The 11,099-nt window shown below is 31.1% G+C and overlaps 1 long non-coding RNA gene across 3 annotated transcripts; it reads right to left on the bottom strand.

Annotated features, from left to right (window-relative positions):
• On the bottom strand, nucleotides 454–11,093 carry LOC110270335. 3 transcript variants are annotated; one of them, XR_002359757.1, is made up of 6 exons: nucleotides 10,720–11,093; nucleotides 9,642–9,669; nucleotides 9,310–9,418; nucleotides 8,252–8,491; nucleotides 6,182–6,235; nucleotides 454–643 (listed from the first exon to the last, which is right to left on the bottom strand). It is a non-coding gene; the product is annotated as an uncharacterized LOC110270335 (long non-coding RNA). The 3 variants fall into 3 exon arrangements; XR_002359758.1 differs by lacking the exon at nucleotides 6,182–6,235; XR_002359756.1 differs by lacking the exons at nucleotides 454–643; nucleotides 6,182–6,235; nucleotides 8,252–8,491 and having other exon boundaries at nucleotides 9,224–9,418.

The raw sequence follows: 11,099 nt of genomic DNA, 5'->3' as shown, positions 1-11,099 counted from the left end.
ATGGCTCGTCAATCGGAGCTCCAGATTGAAAGTTATGGAGATGGAATTTTGTGAAGGAGGGTTAGGTTTTCTCAATGTGATTCTCTCTTCTGCGTGCTTCCAACGAAAATAATGGGGAAGAAGGGTTGAACTTGAGTTCATATAAGTGGGCCTTGGGCCTGGTTTAGGTTCGGTTCAATCAGTTTGTCCTATTGGCTCAATTTTGGGCCAAAATATTTAAAATTAGTGTCAAAACTCATATTTTAATTATTTTTATTTAATTAAACTATAAAATTTAATTTTTTAATTTTTTTAAATAATAATTAAATTTAAGATATAATTTAATTTTTAAAATTATAAAATATAAAATAATAAATTTATGAATAATATTGATACAAAATAAAGACAAAATATCAATAAATAACTACTATTAATTAAAAAAAGATAATATATATGAATATATTTCCACTTGACTACTTCCAAAATATGTAACATATCAAAATAAAAGAGTTTATCAATATCAAGAGTTGTAACAAACCAACTAAACATAACATCAAATAAAAGCTAATAACTACTTAAATCAAAATACAGTAAAGGAAATGTTGGCCAATTAATCGATTAACCCTCTAAGCTTGCAAGTGATTTAATCTTCATGTTCCAACACCTTGAAAAAAAAAAAGCAAACATACACATATCATTAGATTTTTAAATAATATAAATGCAACAAATACTTAGTCATATATCATGAAAATTCAACTTTATTATTCTAACTACTCACATCATACCAATATCAATGTTTTCACATTTAAAAAGAGAAAATATTCTCTATAACATAGATACTTAGTCAAAAAGAGAAATATTAGAAAGTTGATTTTTATCTTTGGTTTTTTCTTCAAACCATACTTGTTCCGAAGCCAATCTCCTCCACAAATGAGAGCTTCAATGGACTCTTGATTTAGTCGAGAACGATATTCATCAATAACTCTTCCTCCAGCACTAAATGAAGACTCTGAAGCCACCGTTGAGACAGGAATTGCTAGTATGTCCGCTGCCATTTTAGATAAAACCTTGAATTTCAAGCTATTATTTTTCCACCACTCCAAAACACTAAAAGACTTAGAATTGCCTTCAGTAATGTAAGCACTCTCATCAAGATAAACTTCTAATTCTGATTTTGTTGGATGAATGGCTTCTTTTTCTCGAACCATATTCAACATTTCATCAATTCCACTAATTTCAGAACTAACCACGTAGAAGAAGCAACTAGACTATTAGTGTTAACTCCACTTATTATTGTCTCACCATGACACTTTTCAGCATATTCATCATATATTTCTTGCAATGTATTCTTCACTTTTTCAACATTTTCAGCAGCCACATGCTCAGGTTTGTAAATTAAAGGAAAACAGAATTTAATAACATGTAATTTGCACCTAGGATCCAAAACACAAGCAAGAGACATTACCATATTGCATTCTCCCCAATATTTGTCAAACTTTTCTTTCATTGAGGTTGCCATTTCTCTAATGAAGGAATCTCTATCTTCAATAGCATCATCAATTACTTGTTTCACTCTCCAAACTTCAGGAAGGTACAAGTTTGCAGTAGAATACTCACTACCAGAAATGACATGAGTAGTAAGATTAAAATTTTTTAAAAGTTTGCAAATCTTCTCAACTTTCCTCCAATCCTCTGATGATGGTTCGTAATTGTAGTGAGGTTCTCTTTCCTTATACACAGGAAACACAAATTTAAACTTCAAAGCCACAGATAATATGTTGTAAGTAGAATTCCATTTTGTGGGACAATCAATGATGAGTTTTTTCTCCTTCAAACGCTTGTTTTCAACAATCTCAATAAATGTTTTAAATCTTGAATCATTAAAATTGACATACTCTCACGAACTTTATGAATAATACCTTTAATTTTACCTAGCCCATCTTGTACCAACAAATTCAGAATGTGTGCACAGCACCTAACATGAAACAAACTACCACCAATAGGTAATGAGTTGTTATCTGAAATAGTATCCTTAAGAGCCCTTAGACATGAATCATTATAGGAAGCATTGTCAACAGATACTGAGAAGACTTTGTTTTCAATTCCCCAAGTCTTCAAACACTTGAAAATAGCATCCACAACATCAATGCCACGTCTAGGAGCAGGTACCTGAACAAAACTCAAAATCCTTTTTTGAAGATTCCATCCTACATCAATAAAGTGACATGTGATAACCATATATTCAACAATTTGATGGCTTGATCTCCACATGTCAGTTGTCAAACTTATCTTTCTAACACCTTGTAACAAAGCCTTCAATTGTTTCTTTTCAGCCTCATATATTGCCAAGCAATCACTTCGAGCAGTTTTGTGAGAAATTTCATGAGATTCAGAATTGGCATATTGGAAGCCCCACATCCAAACTTCATCCTCAATAATGCTGAAAAGATGCTCATGAACCATAATTGCTGTAGCAATTATTTGTCTCATCTTCTCTTGAGAATATCTTGCACCTGGTGTCACAAAGGGATTAACACTTGAATTGGAAGGTTGAAATGGAATCAATGGTTGCTTCTTTTGTGCAGCAACATGCAATCTCCTTTGTAAGCAACTACTAGAATGCCTCCATAAATGTGAAGTACTAGCTCCTTTTCCAGCGTAAGAAAACACTGATTTGCAATACTTGCAAATAACTTTTGTACCTTCAGAACTTTCAACTTAATCAAAATCGTCCCAACTTGGTGAAGTCTTCTTCCTTTTTTTGTAACAATAGTTTCATTACTACCATTTTCATCAATGACTGGTTGATTTGTAATAGTTGTTGTGTGTGTTGGTGCAATGCCAGTATCTATTGTTGGCATTGTTGGTACTGACGGATTAATTTCTTCTCCATTTAAAGAAATAGAATTTGCCAATGGATTACTTGGAGTTACAGATTCAGCCATTTCTAAAGCTTATTATAATACCTAAACAAAAATTAACAGACAACATTATCTCATAATTTTTTTTGCTTTCATCATATCAATGGCATAAAGTAAGAACCTTTTAATGAAGAAAATAATTGATAAAATTTTATATTAAAAAAAGTAGAAATAATATCACAACACAAATAAAAAAATCAAACTTAAAAAAAGATCTTTGACAGAATAAAATCCTAATTGATGAAAAATAATTAACATTATAACAATAAATATAAAAAATAATAAAATAAAAAATAATGACATGAGAAAGAAGAAAAAGTGCGTACAGTCAAAGGAAGAGAAGATGAAGAGGATGATAGATTGGTAGCTGGTAGGAGCGTGTAAAGTGGAGAAGAGAAAAGAAAATGACCGTGTTAACGTGTATTTCTTTATTAGTGTGGAGGAAAAGTTTTTAGAATTATTTTATTTGATTGACTTTTGATATTCCAACATCAAAGATTAAAGATATTAGGAAAATAAAAATACACTTATATAATTAAAGAGATAAATGGCTGAGTGGATAAAGGTCAGGCTAAACACAGGCCAGGTGCCACCTGGCCTATTTCCACCTCCTAATGGCAATCATACTTTAGTAGTAGCCAAGGGTTGTACGGAACTACCCATCTATTGTCAACTGTGACATTTTGGTTAATTGGTACTGGTGTGTCGAATCGTCGCTTATATTGCGGATATGAGTCGTCACCTCTTCGTGTTTCTGCTGTGAACTCTTTTGGGTAGTTGCGTTTACATTGGCCATTTTTCATACAGGGTGAAGATTGATCAAGTGTTCCGCAAGGACTATAAATCATATGTTTTAGCACTGTATCATGTAGGTGTGGTTCTACTTCTTTAGATGGTATCTCTGCACGTACCAAACTATCATAATGCTCCGGGTCAATTAACTTGTCATTGTTTTCTAAGATTAGCAACATATGTACATGTGGCAACCCTCTTTTTTTAAACTCAGTGACATAAATATAGCTCTTCACCTTTCCCAAGACACCCTTAGTAATTACATCATCTTTCAGTTGTTCAAATTTGGCTCAAAAAATTCTTGTTGTTAGATCTGGACGATCTTGTGGAGTTTGAACTGGGTTGAGTTCTGAAGTTATTTCAGTCCAAGATGGATTGCATGTCATTGTGAGAAAAATATCTGGCTTTCCCTCTTTAAGAACAATCGCCATTCCATCTTTATATCGTTGGGTCATGTCGCAATGGCTACCAATGAACGACGATGGTAATATTGTTCTTTTTCTTCCAACATTTTCTTGAGACAAATATAGAGAGAAATATTATTAGTTTTAATAATTATTTTAGGTAATTCTTAATGATTTACGAAGTAGCAATTAGATATAACAATATTTACCTGCATTGGTTTCTCTTGTGTGCAAGGCATCTTGTAAGCCTTGGTATAATTCAGCCTGTAATTTCTTCTGTCTAGTTCGAACCATCTTAACTTTCCGGTTTCAATTTTTACATAGTTATCAACAACATATTGTTGTAGTAGTCGCCCTGCTTGCAATACGGTGGAATGATCATCGAGACGGATCTACAAATTTTAAGAATTTGCAAAAAAGATTAGATACATTGAACAATTTTTTGGCAGAATTTTATTGAAGTCTATACTGTGTAGGAAATGGGGATTTGTACCTGGAGCATATAGCTATTATATATTCGGCATGATACTTTGACACCACTTTGACTTCGAGCATTGATATCCTATCCATGAGTTCCAAATGAAAAAAGAAAAGGATATTGTAGTGGATCGTAATAGCCAATGAATTCCTGAATCCTTCGTAGGCTACCAGTATGAGTTTGCACCTTAATATCTCGCCGACGAATCATTATTTCAATGTCATCGCCAACAATTATAGATGGTACCTGCGACGCAGTTGGAAGACTATATTGTGGCTGATTAGCAGGTCGCTCTCTAATGATCAAACTACACTCATGTACATCTGACCGTTGTGCAAGCTGGCGAAACTCATGGAGAAAAGGATTATACCAGTGTAGCAATTGTTGTAACTTGAAAACCAATGTTTCATGTAGTTGTGTATTCTTCAGCATCCTATTCTGCAACTCGTGCTCAGTATCATATATGTACAGTTACATAAAACGTGGTCGCGTGCCCTGATCCGAATAAAATCTCCCTATACTGTGATATATTGAGTCTTGAGCATGAAATGTATATATACCACAACCTGTTATAGCTAGTTGTTCGTATATGTGCACACCACACGAAGTGAAGGAAAATACATGATTGTATCCACGAATATGTTTTCTAAAATGATTTCCTTCTGCAAAGGGGTCCAAGAAGATTTCAAGTAATTCCTGAGGAGCATTTACTCGGGGAAAAAAGACTTTTTCCCCATTACAGCACATCTCGAACGTTTCATGGTGAAATAGGCGTGTGCTACAGTAATGAAATGTCCTTGGGATTGGTAGCACAGTTCGAATTATTGTTGCATTATCTTCTTGAAAATTTCGAGCACAATTGTGGGATGCTCGAACATTTTGTCTAATTTCTGTACTCGTATTAAATTTACATATATTTGGTTACATTCATAATGAAAATCAGAAAATGATTAATTTTGTAACAACTAAAAAAATAGTACTTTGTTGATTATAAATACAAAGAATTACTTCCATTATAGTGATCATAAAAAAGAGATAAGTAACTATCAAATAAATAAAATTTTTTTTAAAAATGCTATATTTATATATCATAATTTTTTTTGTATAAAGTTCTCAGTTGCATCAGTTGTCTTATATCATTTTTTAGTTAATTATCTTATATAGGGTATGATAATTTTTGTCTTTAGCTAAATTTTTTAGTTTGTATGTTTTGTTTCATATTTTAAATGTTTAGATATTACTGGTCAAAGTAATACAATTGAAGATAATATTGGTTTATATTTTATTTTTTCTATTACTTTTAATAATTTTTATTTTAATTGACAAATAAATATTTTAAGTATCATTTTGGTTTTTATAAAATTTTTGTATATAGATTTTAATTTTTTTTGTTAGGCACTGTCACTCTTTTTTAATAATTGGTTCTTGTAATAATCTTAAATAAATAAATTTTTTAACATCAATTATGCTCATACTTAATGTTTACTATAAATATATTAATATGCTAACATATAAGGATAAAATAATAATTTTCTTATAAATTTATTTACCTATTAAAATTATGTCACAATACTAAATATATAAAGAAAAAAAAGTACAATACTAACTTGTTATTTTTTCTTCACGTCTACTGTTTTGATCAGATCTATTTCCATAAATTTCTGATAGTATGTAAAAAGAACACATTAACAAAATTATAAAATTGTTCAATGAATTAAGTTTGTACAGTATCAATAGTAATTGAGAAGTTACTTTATAAGAAACAAATTATACAAAATTAAATTGATTGAAAGTAATAGAATACATAGAATACCCATTAATATCATAATTATCCAAACTCTGAATAACTAAAAAAAATAGATAGTGAACGTAAAATATAAATACATGATAGGCCGTTTGAGTTCCTGTAAAAAGTTACCATTTGAAAAATGATTCAAGTGTAATTGTATAATAGATTTATTAAGTGAAGAAATTATCATTTATAATTTACAATGTTATATATATTGATTAAAAATATTTGAACCTTTTTTGTGTATTAAATAAAACGTTTAAAAGAATTGTAGAATATTAAAAAAGATATGAAATGTAAAATTCTATTAGATATTAATTGGACCACTATTATTATGAGCATCTGAATAATAGCAATTGTATTATTGAAATGACAATAATGTATTTTAAATGATTATATTTTACAGTGTATAATTATTCTTTAAGATAAGTAATTCGTAAATATAAAATTTTTATTAAACTGGTAACATAATACTTATATTAAAAATAGTAAATTTATCAATTTAAATTTATGTAGTGAAGAAATAGCCACTTCTGATATATCTATTTTTTAGAAGGAAAAGTATAAAAAAAATATCAAAATTATATGCAAATTTTTTTTGTTATACAATGAAAAAATTTAAGTTACAATTATATTATTAAACACATATATCTAATATATTTTTTTTATAATGATGCGGCGTGAGAACATTTTATTTATTCTTATAATAATATTATATAGGTCAATAATGGAAGGTTTATTGAATCAAAATTTATGAAAAAATAAATAATATACAGGAGTTCTATCCATATTTATTACCAATTAGTCTATTACTTGAATTAGTTTTGCTTTTATTATGAGTATCTAAATATTTAAAAAATTTATTATTAACATGAAAATAATGTATGTTGACAATTTAAGAGTACATTCGGTAGATAAATTACAGATAAATAGTACTAAGAGTACATTAACATAGAGATATTGTAGAAATAATTCAAATTAAATGGCAAACTAAATTGTAGAAAAAAAAAGTTTAAAAAAAAAACCAGAATTATCCACTAAGTTTTTTGTTACAGAGTCAGAAAATTTAATAACAAATATATTATTAAACATTGAACATATATATTTTTCTCCAGCTCTGTTGTTATTGTGAGTATTTGTATATTTAGAAAAATTATTATTAAGATAAAAATAATATAATTTGATAATTTAAGGGTACACTCAAGAGATAAATTATTCATAATTAGTACTAAGTACAGTAACATAGATATATCGTAAAAAATAATTCATATTAAATAATAGGGTAAAGTACTAAATTGGTCCCCTATGTTTGGGCGAAATTCTGTTTTAGTCCTTAAGGTTTAAAGTGTTCTATTTGAATCCAAAAAAGTTTCATATAGCATTAATTTAGTCCCGCAGTGAGGTCAAATATAAATAATTAACGGAATATCCTACATAACAACAGTACAAGAACAAAATCGATAATCTGAAGAACAAGTATAAGCTTCAGAGGCACAAAATCAACCGTTGATGCATCAATACATTTATTTATTATTTTTCTTAATATATAAATAAAATATTTTCTATAGAACTAAAGAGAATGATAAATAAATGTATTGATGCATCAACGATTGATTTTGTGTCTCTGGAGCTTGTACTTGTTCTCCAGATTATCGATTTTATTCTTGTACTGTTGTTATGTAGGACATTCCGTTAATTATTTAACTTTGACCTCATTGTGGGACTAAGTTGATGCTAAATGAAACTTTTTTTGGATTCAAATAGAACACTTTAAACCTTAAGGATCAAAACAAAATTACGCCTAAACATAGGGGACCAATTTAGTACTTTACCCTAAATAATAAACTACCAACATAAATTTATTAATGGGAAGTATAACTTAGAGTACCTGATACAGAATATTGATGAGCAGGTGTGTTTGTGATATCTTGTAATGGTGTTGTCATGTTAGTTCCACTCGATGTATCGATTTGTTTTCCTCATCTAATACTCTCTCGGTAACTGGCACGCCTTCTGGAAAGGTGTTGCTGCCTCTGTTCTTCGCTCATATTTTGTCTTTGTTGCCTGGCATAGTCTTGCCAAGTTTGTCGACCACTTCCACGTGAATCTTTCATTGGTATGTTGTTAACTGTAATTAATCAAAGAAACATATAAACATAATTTTACACTTTTATTTAATGACGAAAAGTAAATTACAGTAGGTTTTACGTTATATTTAAGTGAAGTGAGAAGGATGCAGGAGAAGATGGATGAGAAATGAAGGAAATTTTTTCTATTATGGAGTAACCAGTAATGTGAAGTGAGAGAGATTAAGAGGAGAAACTGGTATCCTATTAGTTATTATAGATGAAGATGAAGTAGTGAAAATTTTATAACTGACCTATACTGAAGTATTATGCAGTAACATGAAGTGAGAGAAATTAACGGGAGAAACTGGTATCCTATTAGTGAAATAATTATAGAAGTTACATTGACGTGAATGTGAACGTGAATGAAAATGAAGTAGTGAAAATTTTGTAACTAACAGTAGGAAGGATAAAAATGGAAAAAAATTTTGGACACTAAAATGAGTTTTAGCATTATATATTGTTATAGATATATGACTAATTAGTAGGGGTGTTCGCGGTGCGGTTTGGTTCGGTTTTTGAGAGAAAAATCATCCGATCCAATCGTTTAATTAAACTGCGGTTCGGTTTGGTTCGGTTTTTTTATCGAAGCCATCCGAACCAAACCAAACCAATTAAAATCGGTTTGGTTTGGTTCGGTTTGTTCGGTTTTTTCAGTCAATTCAAAAAAAATACTACCATACTATTTCACAAAGTCATAACATTGAAATTGACAAACACAAATACACAATAGCTAACCAAGTCTTGATCCAATGAAATTTAATGACAAAAAGAATTCAAATACAACAATTAAAGAAAATGTGAGATAAATTGCAGAGACCTTGCTAAATTCTATGGTGACTTGTGAAGAGATGATGCAATAGACCTACTTCTTGCAATTGAAAGAAAGGGAAGATTTTGCTAAACACTGCTTCTCGGTGGTTGTCCATCTGAAAGAATGAAGTCCATCAGATATAAAAAACTCGCAAGAAAATCTCTATACATAGCAAGGTACCAACTGCAAGCTACTAAAGCTATAAAGGAACAATAACTTGCATTTTTTACCCCATAACTCTTATTTGGTGAGCCAAGACAACTATCTTCCAAACAAAGAAATAAGATAGGAAATGGAAGGAATAAGAATTTAATTAGAATAAAAAAAAAGGCACTCACCATGAATTGAAGAAGCCCTGTGAGTATGCTGCATTCGTAAATTAGAAAGTTCAGTACAGACCATTAGAAAGCTGTATAGAAAAGTAACCAACATCTAGTCATCTACAACTACTCTCAGATATAGGTTACTTGTGTAAAAGCATATAACCACAATCCAAAAGTTAAATGAATAGATTAAAAAACAAATCACATAATGAAACATCATAACTAAAATCAATCTGACTTTGAAACAGACCACATAGGATTCCAACTTTCAGGATGAATTGCAGGAGCAGGAGCAGCAAAACACAGAAATATTAAATCAAAACCAGTATCTCATAATATTAACTGACTTGTGCTATACCAGATAAAAGAACTTACAATCACTGAACCAGCAATAATAAAATAACAAAAATATATGAATTAATTCAGAAGAAAAGCATGCTGCATAGGTCTTTAGTAGTAGAAACTTCAATATAAATTAAAAACTATATAACAAGGAACACCAGGCAAAAAGGGTAAACTACCCATAATCCAGAAAAGGGTGTTAAGATTTTTACAGTTGTGAAAATGAGCCAGTACCAAGCTCACATAACTGAGGAGCTCTAAAAAGTAGCCTTTGTAACTGTTCCAGTGTTATACTTTTATTAAGCTTCAAAGTCTTCAATGATTTGCACCTAGTAACAAGCTTCTCAAGTGCATCAAAATTTACATCATTGTGAAGGATGGAAAAGTTCAGTGCTTCCAGCCGATGTGAAGCTTTTCGGGAAGCAAGTCAACCAATTATCATTTTTAAATTTACAAAATCAAGAGCAGAAACACAACAGCAACTAAATTTACAATACATTGAATAATAAATTAAATACAACAATAATAATTAAAAAATCAGAAGCGAAAACACAACAACAAATACATGGAATATTGAACAATACATTGAACAATGAACAGTGAACAACAACCAGAAGCAATTTCAGTAATTTAACAACAAATAAAGTAAACAATGAACAACAACCAGCAACAAATATACACTGAAACGGACATTGAACAACAACGAACAACAATCAGCAATAATAAAACAGAAATTAGTCAAATTACATACCTAACTCGGAGGCTCCATATATGACTTGAATCAGTGGCTGGGTGGCTCGGTGTTGCGCTGTGTTGTGGGTGGCCAGAAACGCAGCTGTACTGCTATGGGTGGCCAGAAACGGTGCTTCGGGTGGTGGCGTCTCAACGGCGGCGGTGTGGTGCTGTGCTGCCGTGTCGAGTCGGTCGGTGGTGGCTTCGTATTGGCCTGATGTGCGACGGGCCGAAGGCTTCGCGGTGGTGGGTGGCTGGGTGCGCAGGTCGGCAGGTGTGGCTGAGTGCACAGGTTGGCAGGTGTGGAGATTTGGAGAAGAGGGAGCGATAAGTACTGAAGCCTGAAGGTTAGGGTATGGAACTATGGATTGTGGATTTGGGGGTTAGGGTAGACGGTTA

This window comes from Arachis ipaensis, chromosome B03 (assembly GCF_000816755.2).
Source record: "Arachis ipaensis cultivar K30076 chromosome B03, Araip1.1, whole genome shotgun sequence".
NCBI lineage: Eukaryota > Viridiplantae > Streptophyta > Magnoliopsida > Fabales > Fabaceae > Arachis > Arachis ipaensis.
This window is presented reverse-complemented; position numbering and strand designations above follow the sequence as displayed.